This window comes from Natator depressus, chromosome 3 (assembly GCF_965152275.1).
Source record: "Natator depressus isolate rNatDep1 chromosome 3, rNatDep2.hap1, whole genome shotgun sequence".
NCBI lineage: Eukaryota > Metazoa > Chordata > Testudines > Cheloniidae > Natator > Natator depressus.
This window is the reverse complement of record NC_134236.1, coordinates 8,015,184-8,037,399: the sequence shown is the minus strand read 5'-3', so window position 1 is coordinate 8,037,399 and position 22,216 is coordinate 8,015,184. Positions and strand designations below refer to the sequence as shown.

At 53.7% G+C, this 22,216-nt stretch overlaps 1 protein-coding gene across 2 annotated transcripts in view; it reads left to right on the top strand.

The window, feature by feature from the left end:
- Window positions 1-244: 244 nt before the first annotated feature.
- Window positions 245-22,216, top strand: part of PTK2B (protein tyrosine kinase 2 beta) — a 112,541-nt gene continuing 90,569 nt past the window's right edge. The window contains exon 1 of one of the 2 annotated variants that reach the window (XM_074947349.1): window positions 245-399. The gene's annotated coding sequence lies outside the window, so the exon portion shown is untranslated. The remainder of the gene's footprint in view (window positions 400-22,216) is intronic. The other variant, XM_074947350.1, reaches the window with a different exon arrangement.

Below are 22,216 nucleotides of genomic sequence, written 5' to 3'. Positions count from 1 at the left end.
CTGCGGCCACCTGCTGCGCGGGCTGTCACGCCGGATTGAACCAGAGCCCGGCTGGCTGGAACTCAAGCAGCTGCCGCCCGGGCTGGAGCAGACTCGTCCCCGCAGCGGACCAGCCGCGAGGTGGCCCAGCGCCCCTGGACCCGGGCCGCGCCCCCCCCCCCCCCAACTCCCGCAGGCAGCGTGCGCCCAGATCCACACGGGGGCAGCACCAACGCGCCTGAACCGCCTCCAGACACGGCTCCAGCTCCGCCGCTGCACGGACACCCCCAGCCGGCTCGCCGCGTGTCCCCACTCCCGGCACACGTGCGTTCCGCTGCCGATCGCTCTCGGAGCCGGGCGGCTGCGGGGCCAACAGCTGCTCCCTCCTGTCTGTCCAGCCCTTGGCGCCTCTCCTTCAAAGTAAGTTGGTGTGTGTGTGTGTGTGTGTGTGTGTAAATGTGATGGGTGGCGGGGGGGTCTTTCCTGCACCCTGGAGGCTTGAAGCCATTGCTCTGGAGTGGGCGATGAGGGGCTATTAATAAATCCTTCCCTTGGCATGGCTGGTAGCTTCTCCCAGCGAGGGGGAGGAATGTGTGGCTGGCGAGGGTTTGGAGACACAAAGTCAGCCAGTCTCCCGAGGGCAGGGCTGGAGGGCTACTAGAAGGGGCTACTAGACCCTGTCCCTTCTAAGCCCCAAGCCCACTGAGGCTGGTCAAACGCTGTTGCCCTCTGTGGGGAGGTGCCCAGGTTTCTGGTGAAGCAAGCGGCTCTTTCCCCATCTTAGCCGTCCAGGACGGATGGAGCCGGAGTGAGCTACTGTCGTGCGGGGTGGGCACTGGGCAGTTCTGGGCATGGGTGCGGTGTGGGGGAAAGTTGGCACAGGCAGGACTGAGGCCGGCTGCCCGTGCTTGGCTGGATCTGTGGAAGAGGGCACAAGGCGGGGGTGGTCCGCCTAGGTGGTCTGCGTGGCTGCGGGCAGGCTGTAGGCGGGCATCCTGCCTGATGGTCTGTCTTCCGCCTCCCTTTTCAAACCCGTGCGCGGCTGGGGAGTTTGGCCCGGCGAGTGTGTCCCCACGGACGGTTTGCGGGGTTCCCCAGCCACTCCCTTCTTGCAGGAGCCTTGCTCGGACTCCCTGGCTGCTGATCTTCTCCTGCAGCAGAGTGAGGGCAGGCTCTGGAGAAATGGCTTGGAGGCTCCACGGGCCGGGGGCTAGAGCAGGTTTGGGCTGAGATGGAGAGGCAAAGATGGCTCCAAGTCCCCCCTGCAGCCTGGAATGAGCGGGGCCACTGCCATGATCCCCAGTCTGTGCCCTGGACCTCCCTGATTCCTCCCCCGTGGCTGACCTGACAATGTGTACAGATCATGTGGTACCATAATGGCAGTGAGGTCCTGCAGTGCCAGCCCAATAGCAGTGCAGGGAGCTGTACATGAGCCCCCTGGAAGGATACGTTGCCCCTGTAAGAACAGGGAGCTGTACATGAGCCCTCTGTAAGGATACAGGTGTATCGCAGAACTGTTGCCTTGTGGTAGGACAGGCGGCATGGCCCAGGGGAGAGGGACTGGGAATTGGGAGCCCTGACCTTGTGACTGACTCACTCTGGCACTAGGCGAGTCACTTCACTGCTCCGTGCCTCGGTTTCCCCCTCTCCTGAAATAGGCTACTCACCTCCCCTTTGTGATTTATGGTGGAAAAGCGCTAGGGGGGGATGACCAAGGGGGTTGGAAAGTTTGCACCATCAGGGCGCTCTGCAAGTGGTGCCAACGCCGTGATGTCCCACCCCCCACAGAGGTGAGTTTCGTTGGCCCCGGCCCTGTCCAGGGGCGGGGAAAGGCGTGAGACAGCACCGCCTGAAAGGACACCAGCATCCCAACAGTCTCAGGGCTAGTGGCTGCTAAACCAGCCCTGATCACGGTGTAGCCAAGGCACCTGTGCAGGTTCATTGCACCCCCACTCACTGGGACCGTTGTGTCGTCAGCAAGCTCGTTTCCGGACAGTTGTGCGCTTTGTCCGAGCGGCTTTAACGACTCGGGCGCATCTGCCGCGGATTCACCGACACGCCCTGACCACCACCTAAGCCGTGAGCCGTGGGATTCAGGCCCTTCTGCTGCAGAAACATGGCTCCATGGGCACCTGTCCCCCGCGCCTTGCCGAAGCGTCTCATTTAAATATGGCCCTAGGTGGGTGGGTCAGTCTTTGGCCCCTTAATCTTCCCCAGTCCCAGGGACAGGCAGATGTTGTCTCTCTCCAGCCTCGCCTTCCTCTTCTTGTTCCTCTCTCTAGCCTGCTTGCAGGGCTCCAGTGTGTGGGCTCCCCATGGCTCCGGACAGAGTTTTCCCCAGGGGTGCTAGCTGGCTTCCCAAATCTTCTGGGACGCCCCGGGGTCTTCCCAAGAGCGGGGAACTCTGATGTTAGCGAGGAGGGGCAGGGCGATGCGTCAAGGCTGAAGGTAGATCCAGCGGTGGGCCAGCTGTGGGGCTGGGGAGGAGCCCATGGTGGACAGAGGCGGGTGGGGTGGGGAGCACCTGGCGTTGTTGTGTAAGGATGTGGGGTGCAGGGTCCCCCCCCATTTGGCAAGGCGGGGCTGTGGACTGCAGGGAGCTGCAGAGAACCGCCGCCCCGGCCTCTGTTGGGGCAGAGCTGTGTGACCTTTAAATACATAAATACGCCCTCTCCGTGCTAGCCTGGGGAGATGGCCGCGGTCAGAGGATAAGCTCGATTAGCTGCCACTAGGGATCGCGACCTGCGTACGCCGCCAGCGCATACTCCTAAGCAGGTCTGATTGCATCCAGCACAGGGCAGTGGGGAACAGCCTCTGTCCCCACCAGCCGCTCACCTGGCTCAGCAAGCTAGCTCAGCAGGCAAGCTCCCGGGGGTTGTGGTGGGGGGTCCAGGCTTCCTAGGCCAGCAACTCTCCATCCCTCCTGCACGCCTCACTGAGCGTGCCTTGCTCTCTAGCGCCCCCTCTGGCCGGAGCTCTGCGTGATACGCTGGCAGGCAGAGGGGGCGCTGGAGAGCAGCACGTGCCCAGATACCATGGCAATACAGCCCTCCCGGAGTGTAGCTAGGATGCAGAGTCAAAGGTGGCAGTGTGTGGGAGGGGGAAGAGATGGTGCCTGGGGTCCTGGAGGGGCTGTAATAAGGGGCAGTGGAGTGGATGATAACCATGCGTTGGGGAAGGTGGATAGCCCGGAGATGTAGGAATGACTGAAGGGCTATATGCAACTGAGGCCTCCAGCATCCTGTCCTGGTACATGCAGTGTCTTGTGTGAAACCTGGGGTGGAGTTTTCAAGGCTCTCTCTTCCTCGGGTGTTCTCAGGTCCTGGTCAGGAGCAGGAAGGAGGATCTTCCAGGAGGTCCCAGGCAGTGTGCATCATGAATTCAGGTGGCAGGTGCAGTCGGAGGATCTGGGCTGGGAGCCTTCCATGCATTTACTTTTAAGGAGAGAGGCTGATGTGGGGAGGGGTGCAGGACACCTGGGTAGGGCTGGGCAGGAATGGCTTTCCTGTCCTGGGAGAATTTGCAAGATTTTGAAATTTTTTCCTGGCCTGAATTGGGACGAAAAGTCAAAATCTTCAAAATGTTCACAAACCGAGAAAACAAAATCAGTTTGGGTCAGTGGAATGTTTTGTTTTGATCATTTCCAAATGGTTTGTTTCCTTTTTGACCTTTCCTCTTTTTTTTTTAACCTTTTTTTTAGTCTAAATTTACTAAAATTTTGAACCAAAAAGTAATTTCAACTTGAAAAGCCAAAACTCTCTGAGTTGAAAACACTGAAATGGGACATCTGGACAATTTCAGAGAGATTTTTTTCCACAAATGTTTTGCGTGGGGAGTTGGGTTGAAACTGACCCACTTTCATGAACAGCTTCTGTTCTGACGAACCCACATTATTTTTTGCCAAAAAGGAGCAGTCAAAAAATTTCCAACTCGATGTACTTCTGGGTTCGAAGCCGGGCTCTGCCGCGGACCCAGCTTTGAACCCTTGGGTAAGTTGCTGCACCTGCGGTGCCTCAGTTTCCCTAGTGGCAAAATAGGGCTGATGATGCTTGCTCCCCCCTTCGTAGAGCGAGTTGAAGATCTGTAGATGAAAAGTGTACTTATTTATTAAATAGCAGCAATGCCTGGAGGGTGCAAATGGGCGGCGCCCCAGTGTGCTGGGCGCTGTACAAACGCACAGGAAAGCTTATGAAGTGCCAGCACATTGGACAATAACAGCTCATTGGCTGAAAGTCATTTTGGGTATATACAGTAGCTGCAAAAAGACAATGTGATAGGGAGCTCGGTTGTGCCGGAGGCTTTGCACCCTCCGGGTGTCCAACGAGGGAGCAAAAAGCCAGTGCCAACACAGGCCGAAGAAAGGTGGCTGGATCTATGGTGACTTCCTGAATGTGTATTGTTGCTTGTACCCACTGTTAACAAATGTGGCTAACAGGTTGCAACACGCATGATTGCATCCCCTGGGCTGTTGAAAGCTTAACCCACAGGCGGAAGGGTCGTGTGGTCTTGTAGTTAAAGAACTGACTTGACTGTGTTGAAATAGGGGTTCAAGTCCTGCCACATGCCCTCTCTGTGCTGTAGTGCCCTGCCTGTAAAATGGTAATGCCTTAGCTGTATAGACTGTTAGTTCTCTGGGACAGGGGCCGTCTCTTACCATATGTCTGTGTAGCACCTACCACTGGGTACTACAGAATCAGTCTTTCTTTTGCCTGCTTTTTAATACTGAGGACTAGCTAGAGACTGATTCTACAGCCCAGTGGTGCGGGCAGTCCCTGGGAGCACTGGAGACTCACATTTGAGCCCAGATCCCATGTGAATGTCCTGGCCTCCTGGCTATTTTCTTCTTGCCCAGAAATTCACCCTGGACCTGAGACACCTTCCCAGTGAAAGTCTTGTGGCCAGTGACAGGTTTTTACGACAGGTTTTGATTTTGACTAATAGTCATTTTCTGTCCCATAATTCCAGACCACCTGTGCATTTCCCAGGGGCTGTGGGGTTAGCTCCGGGGTCTGGCCACCTTCCAGCTAAGGAATGGTCTATCTCCCCAGCTGGCCCTCGTTTCAGCTGGATGCAAAGTCCTTCAGCATTTAACTGACCAGAACTGTTACGTAGCGTTGCTGGCTGTTGTGAAGTAGCTGCTGCATCCCACCCCAGAAGAGGTGGCTGAAGAGATCCCTGTGTACACCCATTACCTTCTTCACAGTGGGGCTGTGAGTAATGGAGAGCAGCCCTGAGGCTGCTCTCAGTTACATAGAGGGACTGGCCTGGTGCACAGCTGGCCCGAGATCAGGGAAGCACATCGTTGGCCTAAAGCAGTGATTCTCAACCTTTCCAGACTACTGTCCCCCTTTCAGGAGTCTGGTTTGTCTTGTGTACCCCCAAGTTTCACCTCACTTAAAAACGACTTGCTTACAAAATTAGACATAAAAATACAAAAGTGTCACAGCACACTGTTACTGAAAAATTGCTGACTTTCTCATTTTTACCATATAATTATAAAATAAATCGATTGGAATATAACTATTGTACTTACATTGCAGTGTATAGTACATAGAGCAGTATAAACAAGTCATTGTCTGTAGGAAATTTTAGTTTGTGCTGACTTCGCTCGTGCTTTTTATGTAGCCGGTTGTAACACTGGGCAAACATCTAGATGAGTTGACGTACCCCCTGGAAAACCTCTGTGTACCTCAAGGGGGACATGTACCCCTGGTTGAGAACCACTGGCCTAAAGGCCCCTTGGCAGCATGCTGTGTGGTCCTTGAGTGCAGCTGAGGATCCGGGCCTGACTCTCCATGTGGCCGGTTGGGGATCAGACCCCTGCACTCGAGTTCTGAGTAAGATGGGGGTGGGTTTCCTTGTTTGTGGAGCCCTTTGCCAGAGAGGGGCATGGGGTGGTCTGCTCTCTATCTTGCCTGGCGCACTAGTTGTGACGGCTGCTGTCACGGAAACGTGGGCTCGAGGATTCATGTCACTGGCACCCGCCCCGAACCCATCCAGGAAGTGGGCCCCTGGGGTGTGGTTTTAGTAAGAACGATGCCTTTCCCCTTAGCACCAACTCCCACATGGGCCAGGTCCTGCAAGTTCCTCGGTCCTGCTCTTGCCTGGCGAGCCAGAGACCTGCACAGAGGAGGAGCAAAGGAACCCACCGCAGGTCCCCAGGCTCCGGCGTCGGCTTCCCCCTCGCGTAGGTGAGTCCCTCAGGCTCTTGGGAGGCAGCAGGATGCTGCAGGCAGAGCTGTCAGCCTCCTGGGAGGAGCAGGGCAGCCTCGGCACCCCAGGGACCTGCTGGGGCTGGCAGGAGATGCAGGCAGGGAGAGAGGGAGGGCGGTGCTCGGAGGAATGCAAGGCAGCCCAGACCAGGAAGTGAGCGCACTGAGGGTGTGTAATTGCCAGGGTGTTTTCTCCAGGGCCTCCGGGGAAGGAAGATCCCATTTTCCATACCTCCGTCCCTACCCCCGTGCCCCAGGCTTGGGGTGCAGTCACGGGGCTGGGAGGAGGGGGGGGGCCTGCCGACCTACGGCTTTTTCGCTAGCACCCTGGGAGCCTCGACGTGGGTGAAAAGGTAGGAGAGAGCTGGGGTTGTTAACCCCCTCGCCTGAAGGGTCCTTGAGAGGGTATGGCCGGGGTCCGGGCACCGAAGGTGTCCCGTTGCATAGTGCCTGCGGGAGCACTCTGGCTTGTGTGGGGGTGACGATCAGCCCCCTGGTCGTTGGGGGAATCGCTGCGACTGAGGCAGGGCGCCTAGCCCCGCTGGTGTGAATGTGCCAGGCTAGTACATGCTCCTGTGGACACACGTGTGTGTTCTGGCTCCGTGCAAAATCTTCCCCACTCCCCTCTGTGGTGTGAGGCTGCTGAGGCTTGTCAGCTGGGATTGAACCCTGAGGTGTACGGTGCCAGGCTCTGGACTGGATCCCCCATGTGACGGCACGTACCTTCCCGCGCCATTGGTATGCTGATAGCTGGGTAAATATTTGCCGTGGTTGGGCCAAATCCGTCCCCAGCGTAACTGTACATGGGGAGCATGGCTCCTTGTGTTTACTAGTCGGAATACCCTGGAGAGGGGCTGAGGCAGGCCCTGCCGTACGGCACCCGGGCCAGGAGAGCTGGGGATGGTGGCATGCTCCGAGGGGACAGCAGGTAGGGCTGTCTGCTAAGGGAAGGGGCACGTGTCTCGTGATGGCTGATGCCAAGAGCACCATGTGTCTGAGATGAGCTGGAGCCTAGCCTTGGACTGGGTGTTGGGGGTCTGCCTATGGATATCCCCGTTCCAGTCTGCCACATGCAAGGAGAGACGGCCTCCTAAATCAACCCAGCCACTGGCTGGCTGACTCGCTGGCCACGTCCGTCCCCGTGGCTAGTGGCCTGCGGAGGCTGCCCCCGGGGAGAGACCTGCCTCGGAGGGGTGGTCTGCGGGACTCTCGTCTGGAACGGGATCCTAGAGGACACGCTGTGAAAGCTTAGTCAGAGAGGGGTCCCGGTTGCCGTATGAAGGTTGTGAGCACCAAGGAGGGGATGGGCTGAGGAGGGCTGGAAGCAAAGGGAGAGCACTAGACGGCTCCTCCTCCCTGCGAGAGCGAGGGGGATGAGGGTCTGCCAGAGGAAGAGGTGGCTGCTCCGGCAAGCCATGCTGTCCGAAGCACTGGAGAACTGGCAGCGGGGAATGATCCTGCCCTGGGTGCTGGGGGTGGAGTGGATCCTGCCCTGCTTGGGTTGCTGTCAGCTTTGTAGGGGCAGGGGGTCAAACGCCGCCTGTAGCTGCAGAGACACAAACTGGAAACTTCCCTGAGCCTCAGCCAGAGCCGACTGGGAGCTGGCAAGTCCCAAAGTGCAATTCCACCCACCTCAGCTCAGCTGGGCCCAAACCCCACCAGCTCTCAGGGGATGTTGAGTGAGCGTGTGGCTTTGTCTGGAGTTCCCCTGTGCTCTGAGAGCGAGGAGGAAATCACACAAGCTGCTGGCGTTTCATGCTCCATCGGTTTCCTCCCATTTCTTATTCCTTCCCTGCTTCGCCTCTTCCCCTCTGATCCCTAAAGGCCGCAGAAGCTAAGGTGAGGGGAGGCGTCTGCAGAGCTCAGATGGCAACGGAGATAAGTCTCCTTAAAACGCCTGCTGGCCTTTTCCCCCCGCCCCCTCGTACCATGAAATGTGGTCCCTGGGAAAGCCCCGTCCACAGCGCTGAAAAAGCTCCCGATCCTTCCTGCAGCGAAAGTGTGGCTGGCCTTCCCCCTTGCTACCGATGCCGCTGGCTCCTGCCCAGCGCATGCCATTCATAGCAGAAACACGCAGCCTCGGGCTTCGTCTGCTGGGGCCGCAGCCTCCGCTGGCGTAAACCAGCCTCACTCCGCTGCAGTCCGGGGAGCCCGTTTACACCCAGGAAGCATCTGGCCCAGGAAGCTGCCCACAGAGGCATGAGAGAACTAGAAACAAAGGCCTGGCGTGAGTTGCCCTGGGATGCCGCAGGGTGCTCGGTGCTGGGGGAAGGTTCCTTGCGGACGGCCCCGGGGGATGGCGGGTCTGGCTTTTCCCACGCCGTGTGCTAGGAGCCGTGCAAGTGTCACCCCTCAGAGAGCGTGTGCTGAACTGCAGGAGATGCGAGACTGTTGCAGCCCCGGCTGGAGAGTCTGTGTGTGTTAGCCCAAGCTTGGGCTTCTCGCCTGGCCGGGCAAGATGGCGGCCCAATTGCTCCAGGCCCGCAGTCTGTTCAGCCTCGTTTCCCCCAGGGGCTTGTACAGGATCTGAGTGCCTCACGCTCTGCAATGTACGCAGCCTCACATGCCTCTGTGAGGCAGGGCAGGGCTAGTATCCCCACTGAACAAAGGGGAAACTGAGGCATGGGGAGGCTAAGTGATGCACCCAAGGGCGCACAGGAAATTGGTGCCAGGTCCCAGGCTAGTGCCTTAACCATTGGGCCATCCTTCCTATTTATCCTGCAATCCTGGGCCTCAGTTTCCCCTTTGTACGCAGATAGGGGAGTGAAGGGTTTGTTTTCACCACCCCATGAGTTGAGTTATTAAAAGCAACACAGCATTCTTGGCTGGGTGCATCAAGGCCCTGTGTGCGCAGAGACCCATGGGTGTTCAGGCTGATGTATCTCTGCATCCGTGAGTGGTATGATCATCTCAGAACTGTGGTCAAGTCCTATGAGAAGGTGTGTATCAGCCTCTGTGTTTCAGTGAGCAAGAGATTCTTACGACAGGCTTGAATCAGTTCCCCCTCCCCCATCTGTGCAGCTCGGTACCATCTTTGCAGCAGGTCCCTAGCCCAAAATCGGGGGGGGGGCGGGGGGGAAGAGAGGTAAACACCTTTAAACTTGGGATCTGGAGTTAAAACTTGCAGCTGATAGCATGTGTCTGAAGGAGCTTGAGAGGGAGAGAAATACTGTGGGTCTGTACTGGTGCCCATGGGACAGACACGCGTTCTGTGGGTCGTTCATTGGGGGTGTGTGAAAAAGACAGACTCGGTGTAGAAGTGTGTGTGTGGGAGAGAGAAGCAGGATTTCTGTGTGCGTGTGGGAGAGAAGGGTAAGGGACCGTTTCTCCGAGATCCCCAGGCTCTCCGTGGGTCATTGTGCAGATGAGGCTTTTCTAGAGCCGGTGGGACACTGGGAAGCCCTGAGCGCAGCACTGCGCTGGGCCTGAGTGTCTTTCCCCCTCTTCTCTCCCCAGTGCATTTGCTGAATAAAGCGTTCGGGCTTTTTCTGCGTCCCCTTGAATGGAAAAGCCTCCCCCGCTGTTGCTCCTGCTTGCTCTGAAAGCTCTCTGGCTCTGGGTTTGTAATTTTTACCTTCCACCCTGTCCTGTGGAGCCCAGGCGCGCCTCCGAGTTCTGCTTTTCCATTGCCTTCACGTTTGGGCTATTCTTAACATTCACCGTGCAAACTCCTCGGGGTGACGGGGGCAGGGAAGGCAATGTCTTCTGAATCACTTTGCTTTTCCTTCGGCATAATTATTACTCACAGTGGGTTGACACAGGAGCGAGGCCTTTGTACCAAGCTTTGCTTATATTTAAAATTATAATAACGTATGGGCCCGTGGAATGCCCCAGCGTTGTAGCCCGACAGGTTATGGCAGGAATGGAATAGATAAAGCAGTAATTCCCTGAGCTGCTGGAAGAACTAGCTGGAAAAGATTCCCCCCACACACACAGAAAATTTTGACAACCATGGAAAAACTTTCAATGAAAAATCAAAAACTGAATTATTTCAATTTGGAAATGTGACCATGGTGACTCATGGGAGCTACAGTTATAGGGTCTCATGCTCCCAACTCCCCTCTACAGGCTGGACTGCCCCGTCAGACTACAATCCCCCATGATGCACTCTGATCTCTCCTCTTGGTGAGAGAAGGCAGTGCATCCTGGGAGATGACATCCAGCTGGAGAACCCAGCCCACAGATGAGAATGAAGCTCCTGAACTAGATCCCCCATGAGGCACCGTGGTGGCATGTCAGAATTGACGTTTTTGATTTGTCAGGAATTCAGCAAGGCCTAAGGCAGGGTAGTGACTCATGTTGTAATACTGTCTTGGGCATGAAAAGCCATTGAAACGAATGAGATTCCTTATGCGAGCAGGGGCGTTTCTGGTAAGGAAAGGCTGCAGGATCGGGACCCCAAAGACCATATCTGTAACACGCTGGCTAAATGTGTTTGACATGGAGAGGAAGAGCTCACCCCTGCCATCAGAGGAGACAACTGCTCTTTTAGCTCAAATGATAGAGGCCTGTCCTTTTGGTGCTGGAGGTCCCCGGTTTGATGCTTCCTGACATCCCATGGTGGGAGTGAGTTTCACACAGAACCGTCTAAGTGCATGAAGCATATGGAGCAGCATGGGTGAACCTCCAAACCTTGGTAGGCCTCTGTCTATGCAGTGTCTAGATGCTGTAGAATCATAGAATCATAGAAGATTAGGGTTGGAAGGGACCTCAGGAGGTCATCTAGTCCAACCCCCTGCTCAAAGCAGGACTAACACCAACTAAATCATCCCAGCCAGGGCTTTGTCAAGCCAGGCCTTAAAAACCTCTAAGGAAGGAGATCCCTCCTCCCCCCCCCCCCCCCCCCCGGGAACCCATTCCAGTGCTTCACCACCCTCCTAATGAAAAAGTTTTTCCTAATATCCAACCTAGACCTCCCCCACTGCAACTTGAGACCATTGCTTGTTCTATCATCTGCTACCACTGAGAACATTCTAGATCCATCCTCTTTGGAACCCCCCTTCAGATAGTTGAAAGCAGCTATCAAATCCTATGCTGATGAATAGAATCAAAGTTTCACTTGCAGATAGATAACTAGTAGCCACCTGGTGTCGATGCTCCACATGGAGCTGCTAGAACTTGGGCAACTTGCTTTAATTTAGTCTCTCACCCCGTCCCAAGAGATGCTGAGATTCTTTCGGGAATTGGAGGCAGGTAATCACAAAAGCCGCGTGGCCTGGAGATCTGAGCATGGAGTTGGGAGCCAAGAACACATGGGTGCTAATTCTGGCACAGATGCTCACGTCTTCTGTGACCTTGGGCAAGCCACTTGCCCTGTGTGTGCCTCGGTTTCCCCCTCTGTGAAATAGGTCAGGATCATTAACTCCATCTCCTGGGTAGTTAATGCACATCTGAAGATGCATCGTGTATTACTATTTCTCGGAGAGCTCTCTGGGATCTCACATTAGTCTCACCCGCTATTATGAAAGCGAGCGCTGATCTTCCTTGATTTACCCTGCCCCTGCCCTGGCACCGATCTGCGTTGTGTTGTGCTTTCACAGTACAGCCGTACCTCCTTGGAGATAACCGTGGAGTTTGCCATCTAGCATCTGCGAACGCCCACTCAGCATATTCGCCCTGCGGCCGGCAAATTCCTAGCTCTGGAAGCCTGGCCCCTCGTGCGACCTCTGCCCGGCTGCTCCTTCGACTGCATCCCGGCAAGCGGTGCCTGCAGGCTTTCTAGTTTCTGGGCCTGCACACGTTCCACCCAGTCAGTCCTGCCTCCCTGGCCCATAAGGACAGACAGACGCCACCTCCCAAGTCTTGCTGCATGCCTCTTTCTCAGTCGGTCGCTTTATTGTCCGATGCAAACGAAGCGAGTTCGGCTGCCTGGCGTAGGCCTTTCCCTGCTCTCTGCCCCTTTCATTCGGGGCTTGTGGTAATCGATCTGCTGGGATCCCTCCCCCTCTGCTGGGAGCTTTCTTGCCGTCCTTTTATTAGTGTCAACTGATCCCCATCAAGCCCAGCAGGCAGGATCGTATCCTTCACAGGGGAACGGGGCACGTTCCCGTAAAGAGGCCATGCCGATCTCTGGCCCAAGCTGCACCCTGCAGACCTGTCTCTACGACAGGTCGAACTGCAAAAGCGACTTTAAGCCGGGGGTCCTTTGAATACGCATCCGATTGTCATGACTCGAGCTGGCCGAGAATTTTCCGATGGAGCCGTTTCCCCGTCAGAAAACGTTTATTCGGTGCCATTGAATCATTCTGTGGGAAGGTGTCGATTTCAGCAACATTTCCCGGGGACAAAAATCAAACGGTTTTGTTTCAACGTGTTTCCAAACGCCGTTTGCATAGAGTTTTATATATTCTATTACCAATTATCACGGAATGTAAAAGTGCGAAACAAAACGTTTCGATTTTATCAAAATGTTTCCACTGATCCAAACTGAAAGGTTTTGTTTTCTGGCCAGTTATGGTTTCCTCCCATCTCCAGTCTTGCCACAGGCTCAGCTCGGATGGGACTCGCTGCCTGTCGTGTCTTGGGTTGTATGCGCTCGTTTATATGCTACTGTTTCCCGCATCTTTCTGCAGTGGGAATCCCACTATACGCAACTCAAGTACCCCTGCAACAGGAGGGTTGTAGGGAGTTCATGAGTTACAGGCTCCAGGCAGATTTGCTAGATAAATTCTACCCCACTGGAGAGATGATCCTTCTCCTTCATCTTCAAAAGCCCACACTTCTGCTACTTGAGCCAAGGGAGAAATGCCATCACTTATTGCTGGCATTTGGTATTTTGCTTTTCTGCGGTCTAGCCGCTGCTGTGTGTTACGATCTGACTTACAAAGGGTAAAATTTGCCCCTGAATGCAGTGTCAGGACAAATGCACCGTTTAAAGCCCACGTACACCCCAAAATAGGTCTTAAGTGGGGTCTGGGTGAGGCCTTAAGGGTCACTCGGAGAGCAGCGGGAAATTCAGCATTTCCAACCCATGGGAAATTCCAACTTTTGTTTTCATCCCAAATCGGGAGGAAAAGTTGAAGTTTTGAACTATTGTGTGGAAGGGCAGTTCCAAAACCTCTCAATCTGGAAATAGGGGAACATTTTGTTTCAACGTTTTCAATCAAAAGAAAACATTTGACTGTCCTGGAATTGATGTGTTTCATTTGGGTTTATTGGACTGGCACAAAATGCTTATTTTCAAGCCAGTTCAATCTTAAACTGCATTTTCGCCATGCTGGTGCATTGCCTTATGGGAGATGTAGTTTGGGAGACTGAGGCCCTCATTCGCCCTATGGACCGGTCACCCTGACTGGGTCAATAGTGCATCCGGAGTCATCGGACTTCCATGATGCACCAGGCAGCTTGGTCAGAGGGAAATCTGCATTGCATTATGGGCATGTTTTAAGCTGTCCAGCATATCCGGTGATGACATCATGGCCTCGCATGTGTTCTCCTGTGGCTGTATAGTCAGATCCTTGAGCGGCAGGATCGCGAACAGATGTCACATAGGAATGTGCAGGCTCCCATGGAAGCCTTGGCATGATGGTTGGTCCTTTTTTCAATCAGTTTTTCATGTCAGGCTTCCTCAGAGTGTTTACAGCCTTTATTGCTACTTGCTCTCCATTCAGATCTGTCCGTAGCCGGCTCTTCGACGTTGTCAGTATCTATGCTACGTGAGGTGCTATTCAGCCTAATGGTGCCTCTCTCGGGGTTTCGTTGACCGCCCCTCCTGTGCTTTCTGAGTATAATTCACCACAGAAACTTTTTTCTGGGCATCTGGCATCGCCCATTCTGATAATGTGCTCTGTCCAGCTCAGCTGAGCTTTCATGATCATTGCTTTGACGCTGGTTATTTTTGTTCTTTTAAGTCTTTTGGGGAGCCCATCCCATAGGAGAGAATGGGGGTCTAAACTACAACTCCCATGAAGCAGTGCACGGATGGGGAAATGCAAAGGGGGCATGGGAGAGAGGTCTATAAAGTCATGACTGGTGGGGAGAAAGTGAATAGGGAAGTGTTATTTACCCGTTCACCAAGGGGTCTTGTGTTCTGTTCATTCCCTCTGAAGCACCTGGCATTGGCCACTGTCAGAAGACAGGACACTGGGCTGGACGGACCTGTGTGGTCATTCTAATGTTCTTATGGGTCACCCAAGGAAATTAATAGGCAGCAGGTTTAAAACAAACAAAAGGAAGTATTTCTTCACACAAGGCACAGTCAATCTGTGGAACTCATTGACAGGGGATGATGTGAAGGCGAAAAGTATAACTGGGTTCAAAGAAGAATTATATACGTTCATGGAGGATAGGTCCGTCAGTGACTATTAGCCAAGAGGGTCAGAGATGCAACCTCATCTTCTGGGTGTCCCTAGCCTCTCACAGCCAGAAGCTGGGAGTGGATGATGGGACGGATCACTCAAAATTGCCCTGTTCTGTCCATTCCCTCTGGAGCACCTGGCACTGGCCCCTGTCGGAAGACCGGAGACTGGACTCGATGGACCCTTGCTCTGACCCAGCGTGGCCATTCTCATGTTCAGTCTAATGTTTTATTGAACTGATCTGAAAGTGTTTCAAGTCAGATAACAAAAAAAATCAGAATATTCTGATTTGGTCCAAATGACCCCAAACGAAATATTTCAGGTTTGGTTTTCCCTACGAACGCTTGAAAATGTTTGGGAAAATCCAGTGTTCAGGAAGCCGCATTTTCTGTTGGCGAATCCCTAAGCAGCTGCAATCGCTAGACATCGCCAGGTGCGATAGATAATAATATTACTTGTAAACTCTACCAGGCCTCTCACGACAAGGGAAGAGCATAATAATCCCCAACAGTTGTTACTAATGATCATAAATGAAACAAAACACTTAATTAAGCTATGAAATGAATTGCCAAAAACGCGGACAGCAGATATATCCTGGGAAGTGTCAACTTTCCCATGTGTTATGAAACGATTTTACTGCTGTCGACTGAGGCGGGAACAAAATATTAATCACAAGACGAGCACATTGGTGATTGCAAAGCCTGGGATGTTTTATCTCAGAGAGGTAACAAATAAGGGAGGATGTGGTGAAGGTATACAGAATAATGCATGGTATGGAGAAGGCAGCTGGGGGACATGTGTTGATCCTGGGCAAAAGTGCCCAAGGGTGGCGTTCACAAAGGTTGGTAGGTGCCTAAATCAATGGGAGTTCTTAGGCTCTGAGACCCTCCCCCACTCTCTGGGTTTCAGAGCCCAGGCTCCAGCCCAAGCAGGGACGTCTACATGGCTATTTTTGGCCCTGTAGCTTGAGCCCGAGTCGGCTGAGCTGGGCTCTGAGACTTGCTGCCGTGGGTTTTTTTTTTTTTTTTTTTTTTTTTACTGCTGCCATGTAGACGTCACTGAAGCGCTTTTGAACATTTGACCCCCTTTTTTTTTAACACAAAGGCCAAAGGGCATTTTATGAACCTGGAAGGTGGCAAATTCCAAAGGGAGAAAAGGAAAGACTTGTATACAGTGCAGAAGTTGCTTGTGCAATTCATGGCCACAAGATCTCCTTGAGGCTAAGAGCAGAGTAGGATTAAAAACAAAACCAAAAAAAACGGAACCAGCCTGATATATGGATAACAAAAATATCCAGAGTTTCATTTCCAAAGGAGGCTATGGGATTTGGGAACTCAAACGTAGGCTTCTTTGAAGAAAATCCCAGCCTAAAAAAAATAAACAAGAGCTTTAGAAGGGAGGTAAAATTCCCACCCCCTGCCCCGCCTCAGGAGATAAGCCAGCCTAATTAATGGGGTAATCATTAGGACAAAAATCTAGAGGCCCCAACTGAGCTCAGGGCCCCATTGTGGCACGTGCTGTAAGCGGGACTGCTGGAATGCTACTAGCAGCTCGGCATTGTGCTAGGCACTGTACAAACACCTAGCGCTAAGACAGTCTCTTGTCAGAAGGAGCTTACTAAAAATCTATCGACAATCAAAGCACAGGAGACCACACAGCAGATCAGAGCCAGGCCTAGAACCCCTGGCCCCTGTATTCTAGGCCGTGCCCTACCACTGGACCCCATTGTCACTTGATATTACCTGGGGGTGGGTCTGCCATAAATGCCTATTGCTGCCCCTAAAGCAGCTGGTGCCTGGCCACTCTCGGAGCGAGGACACTGACCTAGATGGAGTGTGGGGCTGATTCACTCTGGTGGGTGCTGTGTTCCCTACGGGGATACAAAGAAGAAAGCCAGGAGTGGATTTGTTTTTTAACTTAAGGAAGAGACACAGCAACGCGCTGCTTGAAGCCATCAGCTCTCCAGGACAGGAATATCTTATATATTTGGGGGGCACGTAGTGGATTGAGGATGCTACGAGAACCACATAATAACCAGTTAAGGGGGTCTCAACTCACCCATCCAAACCCTTCAAACAAGGGAGCAACTATGTAAGAGAACCTTCGTTCCCTGCCGCCCACGCATCACATTGACTGCTCTCATTGGTGGACTCCTCACCTGCCCAGCAAGCTGCCTTCCGCTTTGCAGCTGTTCAACACAAACACACACACACACACACACACACACACACACACGGGGAGGGTTTGGTTGCATGAGGTTGGGCTTAAGGTTTTGCAGTAGAGGAGGAGCTGGCGGGATTTCGGGTGCACCCATTACGATTATATGCAACTCACCACTTTGTGCTAACACGTTGGCATACCTTGATAGTTAGAGGCCCTATTCCATCCTCATGCTTCAGGGTAAAAGCTGTCAACAGCTGGGGTCAGGAAGAATTTGTCCTGCACCCAGCCTGACATGGCTAGTATAGAGCATCTAAAGCATGGTCCACTGCTGAGGACTCAGAACTGGGAGACAGAAGACAAGGGGTGTCTTAGTGAATGTAATAGTGCTGCCTTACCTAGGCTAGCCGGTGCCTCAGTTTCCCCTCACACAGGTTAGATCTCCCAGCTTCCGCAGGAAGGACTCACTGCCAGGCTCAAGACTCTTTCTGGGCACAGTTTTATTCTTCAAAATAAAAAAGCAGTCCCTCTGCCCACCCTGGGCTACAGCTTCCAGACACTCTCCCCCTGGTCCCTTTCAGGGCTGAAAGGGGGTCTTCCCTTCCCTTTGCTCCCCTGCTTCAGAGCCACCTGCAGGCCTCTCAGCTGAGCCACTTACTGGCTGTTTATGGGGGTCACCTGGAACCCCCCTCTCTCCCGTTCCCCGCTGGGTCTGATAAATGAATAGGGCTGGTTGGGCCGAGGGCCCCTGGCCATTAAAGGGACAGGCCACTCCGTTACACGGATTACTTAGTACTTGCCCTGCCTCGCTCTCTCCACCTTTAAATTGCCGAGGATGACGCTCACCCACCTGCTTTGAGATCTATACGTGCTGTATAAGCACCCAAAGTTATTATGGGACATCCTGGGGGCTTTACCATTTGCTCCCTGAAGGATACCAGGCTAAATGGACCATTAGGGGATGCTGGTTGGGAAGAGCCCTGCGTTGTCCCCATCACACTGTGGGTTTGCAAGATAGCGACTGGAAAGTCGCCAAGCCAGGCTGCACTCGCGTGTCCTTCAGGAGGCTCGCTGATGGGATTCACAGGGGCATCCCATGGATGTTGCATCTCGCCAACTTCTTCCCTCCACCCCGGCCTGTCTCTGGCTGCTGTTGGTGTTTTTTCAGAAGCAGCCAAATACGGAAAACAGACCCTTTTATTTCCCTTTTCCCACCAAATGAGGCAGCAGCCTCACAGGTGCTTTCACGTTGGTTGCTTAGCGACCAACATGCTTAGTGACCAGTGAGGGACCTGTGATCGCACCTCCCAGAGTTTCCCAGGGTGCAGACCAGGACTCAAGCGCTCCTCTGCTTGCTTCCTTCGCGCAGATAAAGGTTACCAGGAAACACGCCCACCCCGCTCCTGGGAAGTGGGTTCCCCTCCCCAAGGGGAGGTTTCATTGCAGAGTTGGATTTATTTTTAGTATTTCAGCATTTGTTGGATTTTTGGTTTTGATTCTCGTGAAAGTGATGGGCTAATAATATGGGTATAACTCCTTGCAGCTCTGCTGATGCCCCTCAGTCCTGACCCGCAGCCCCACTGTTATCCCAGCCCTGGGCTCCCGACACCCACCCCTCTGCCAATGCCCCTCAATCCCGACCCGCAGCCCCCCTGTTATCCCAGCCCTGGACTCCCGACACCCACCCCTCTGCCAATGCCCCTCAATCCCGACCCGCAGCCCCCCTGTTATCCCAGCCCTGGGCTCCCGACACCCACCCCTCTGCCAATGCCCCTCAATCCCGACCCGCAGCCCCCTGTTATCCCAGCCCTGGGCTCCCGACACCCACCCCTCTGCCAATGCCACTCAGTCCCGACCCGCAGCCCCCTGTTATCCCAGCCCTGGGCTCCCGACACCCACCCCTCTGCCAATGCCACTCAGTCCCGACCCGCAGCCCCCTGTTATCCCAGCCCTGGGCTCCCACCCACCCCTCTGCCCGGAATCCCAGGTCATTGCTCACAGGGCTACCTTTGCTGCCGTGGCTTCACAGCCTTGGTCCCGGAGTTGGCTAGATCCAAGCTAGCTCGAGGATGTGCACGTGAGCGGCACTCGCGCCCTGTGCTTGCATTGTCCGAGAGAGAGCTGAGCTCAGAACATGCGCAGGATCTGCGATTGCTGCAACCGCTCCGCTTGCTCAAGGCTGCAGTGTCCTCTTCCTCTTGTACGCTGGGTGGTTCTGGGTCAGATACTAGCTCTGTGCAGTAAGACTTGGTGTTTATGGGGCTGTTTTGCCTCGCTCCTCACTTACAGCCATCAATTGCTCCCCGCCCCCACCAGGTTCCAATGGGAGGTAGGGGCCTAAATACCTTTGAGCATCTGGGCCTGAGTACTTCCAAAGAGCTGGTGGGCACCCCTGATTGCCCAACCCTGGGCTGCACCGGTCAGGATTTGGGACCTTTTCTTGCACTTTGTCTGCACAGCACCGCACGGACCTGTAGCACTGCGTCAGTGACGGTGCAAACCCAGCCACCGGGGGCCAAAAGCTGGTGGGGGTTTGGGATTGTGGGCAAATGCCCCCCAGGGAGTGTGAGTGAGGCCTGCCAAACGCCTGGCGCAGACGTTTGGAGCCTGGAGCCTACAGCTCACATTGGCAAAAGCATCTAAGGGAATTATTTCCTGGGTGCTGGGTCTTGCCCACATGCTCAGGGTCCAGCTGATTGCCATATTTGGGGTTGGGAAGGAATTTTCCCCCACGTTAGATTGGCAGAGACCCTGGGGGTTTTTCACCTTCCTCTGCAGCATGGGGCACTGGGCACTTGCACCTTTAAACTAGTGTAAATGGGGGATTCTCTGTAACTTAAGTCTTTAAATCATGATTTGAGGAATTCAGTAGCTCAGCCAGAGGTTAGGGGTCTGTTACAGGAGTGGGTGGGTGAGGTTCTGTGGCCTGCGATGTGCAGGAAGTCAGACTAGATGATCATGGCTGGTTCCTTCTGGCCTTAAAGTCTATGAGACTTGGGAGCTAAGTCTGATTTTCAAAAGCTCCTTAGTGACTTAGGCACTTAGACCATTTTAACCCTGATCACCAGTGGGGTCCAGCTCATTCATTGACGAGTTCTCTGCGTCGACGCTGCGTTGGGTATGTTTTAATTTGTGAGTGCTGGGGATGGAGAAGGGTCTAGAGAATGTAATTTGTAAATTACAGTATTAACAAAGGGTAGAAAATGCGGATGGATTAAGCCCTGCACCACTCCTGTCGGGCAGGGAGGAATTGTAACAAATCTGGGCTCTGGAGGACTTTGCTGTTACTAGAATGGGTTGGAACTTGCATATGGTTTTCCTGGACATTTTCAGGAAAAATATGATCCCTGTGAAAGCTGAACTTTCATTGAAATTGCATATTTCCAGGCAGCTCCTGCAGTTATTCGGCTGCGCACCATGACAGGGGCAAAGATAGAACTCCAGTTTTCCTGCTTGTAGAGCCCAAGCCCCTACTGGCTTAGCTAAATCATTGTCCACTATTAGCAGTGTAGGGCCTAGGACACACTTTTGAGACATTCCAGTTCCATCCAGTACAGGGCAGTGGTGCACAGAGACACACACACCAGCCAGGTTTATTACACTATTATTAACCTCATTTTTGTACAGAGGGAATAGAGACCTAGAGAGGGGAGGTACAAAGTTAGACTCCTCAAATCAGGCACACACAGGATTAGAAACATAGAGGGATGATGTACAAAATTGGATGCCTAAAATCAGGCCTACCCAAGTTGGAAACTTTTGGCCTCGTGAATTTGTCTGAGGCTAGTCAGTGGCAGACCCAGCAATAGAACCCAGGAGTCCTGAATGCTGGGCTGATACTTCCAGTCATGATAAGGCTGCGGGAAACGTTCATGACACGGGCTTGTAGATCTCTCCAGAGAGCATCTTATTCTGCACAGGTATCGTGTCTTCTGGGTGGGCTGCAGTTGCAAACCCAACAATGGATGCTAACGTGCAAACACATAACGTCCCGTTCCCCCCCCCCCCCGCCCCAATGGCTGGTGGTGAGTCACCACCGCCTGCCGTGAGGGAGGGGGCTGGCTGATGCGTTCCCCTCCCGATGTGCTGTGCTGGAAGTCAGGAGTGTGGCAAGAGCAGCTTTCCACTCTCCAGCGCCAACGCTGATTCTTTTTCTTTTTAAATTTAATTCGCTGGGAGTTTCTTTGACAGGTTCCCTGGGTATGGAGGCTGCTGTTCCAGGTGTGGGGGCGGAGATGGGCGGAGGGGAGCGCCGCGTGTTCTGCTGCCTAATTCCTCCCGTGCGCGCTGAGCGGCTGTTACAAGCGATTGCATTTCTGAGCTTCAGAACAGACCGGTAAACAAAGAGCTTTCAGCAGGGAGCGAAATGCTGGGAGGGGTCTGAATGCGACTGAGAAGCCAAACCCGTGGGCCTGCTGTTCTGGCATGATCTCGTGGTCTGTGTGAACAGGAACATAGGACATGCCGTCCCAGACTGGTGGCCTATCCAGTGTCCTGTCTCTGACAGCGTCTGGTACCAGCTGCTTCAGATGTAAGTGTAAGAAACTTACAGGAGCTAGTGTTTGTCTTTCCCCCGTTGCCACTGAGGCTTTGTCACACTCCTGTCTAACACAACAGTGGAGGTTCTTATTGTCCATAGAAATGTCTGATCCTTTCCTGACTCGGCCGCCAAGATACTTGTGGCAGTGAGTTCCGCAGGTTGACATTGTGTAACCCGGTGTGTGAAACATGTTCCGGCTTCCATTTCATAACCCCTCTTGCTTGTATTTGAAGAATGGCCGTACTGGGTCAGACCAATGGTCCACCAAGCCCAGGATGGAAAAGGGTCAACAGGAGAACATCATAATCTTATATGCCTCTGCAGCTGTAGAGATGCTGCTCTCCCAAGCAGGCAGACCTATGAAACATAAGGAGAATCCCCAAGGGCTCAGTTCAGCCCTGGCCTCCTATCAGAACAAAGTGATTTCGCGTTACCAGATACTAAGGGCTTGATCTCAAGGCAGTGGAAAGTCTCCCCCCTGACTTTGGCGGGAGGTTGGGATCAGGGTCTCTGCCACAGCAGTCTCAGCAGAGGGGGAGAGGACAGAAGTCGTGCTTTGGCCTTGCCTTGGGCCCCCTTGCCCAGGGGTGAATTTCACCCCCTCTGCGGTGGGAACTCCCTCCCGGTGCCGCTCACGCAGCGAATCCGGAGCTCAAGAGTCCTGGCAATTTCCTACAAGCGAAGAGTCGTCATGGAGTTGGGAAATATCCTGGTGTTTTCCAGCATGGCCCTGCTGAAGAGCAGGGCGTTGATTAGCAGCCCCAGCGAAATAGTGATATCACCACCACCCTGCTGTTCCTTAGTAGATCTCAGATGGCTTCACAAAGGAGGGCAGGATCCCCATTTTATAGATGGGGAAACCGAGGCACATCTAAGAGGCCAAGCTGGGACTAGACCAGTGGTCCCCTGAACCCCAGCGCATGCTCCTTCATGCTGACACTAGCGTTGGAAGGGAGATAAAACCTCATGCGTCAAGGTTGACCCCACTCTATAAGTATTGGTGATTAGGGTGAGGCCTTCATGAGGGG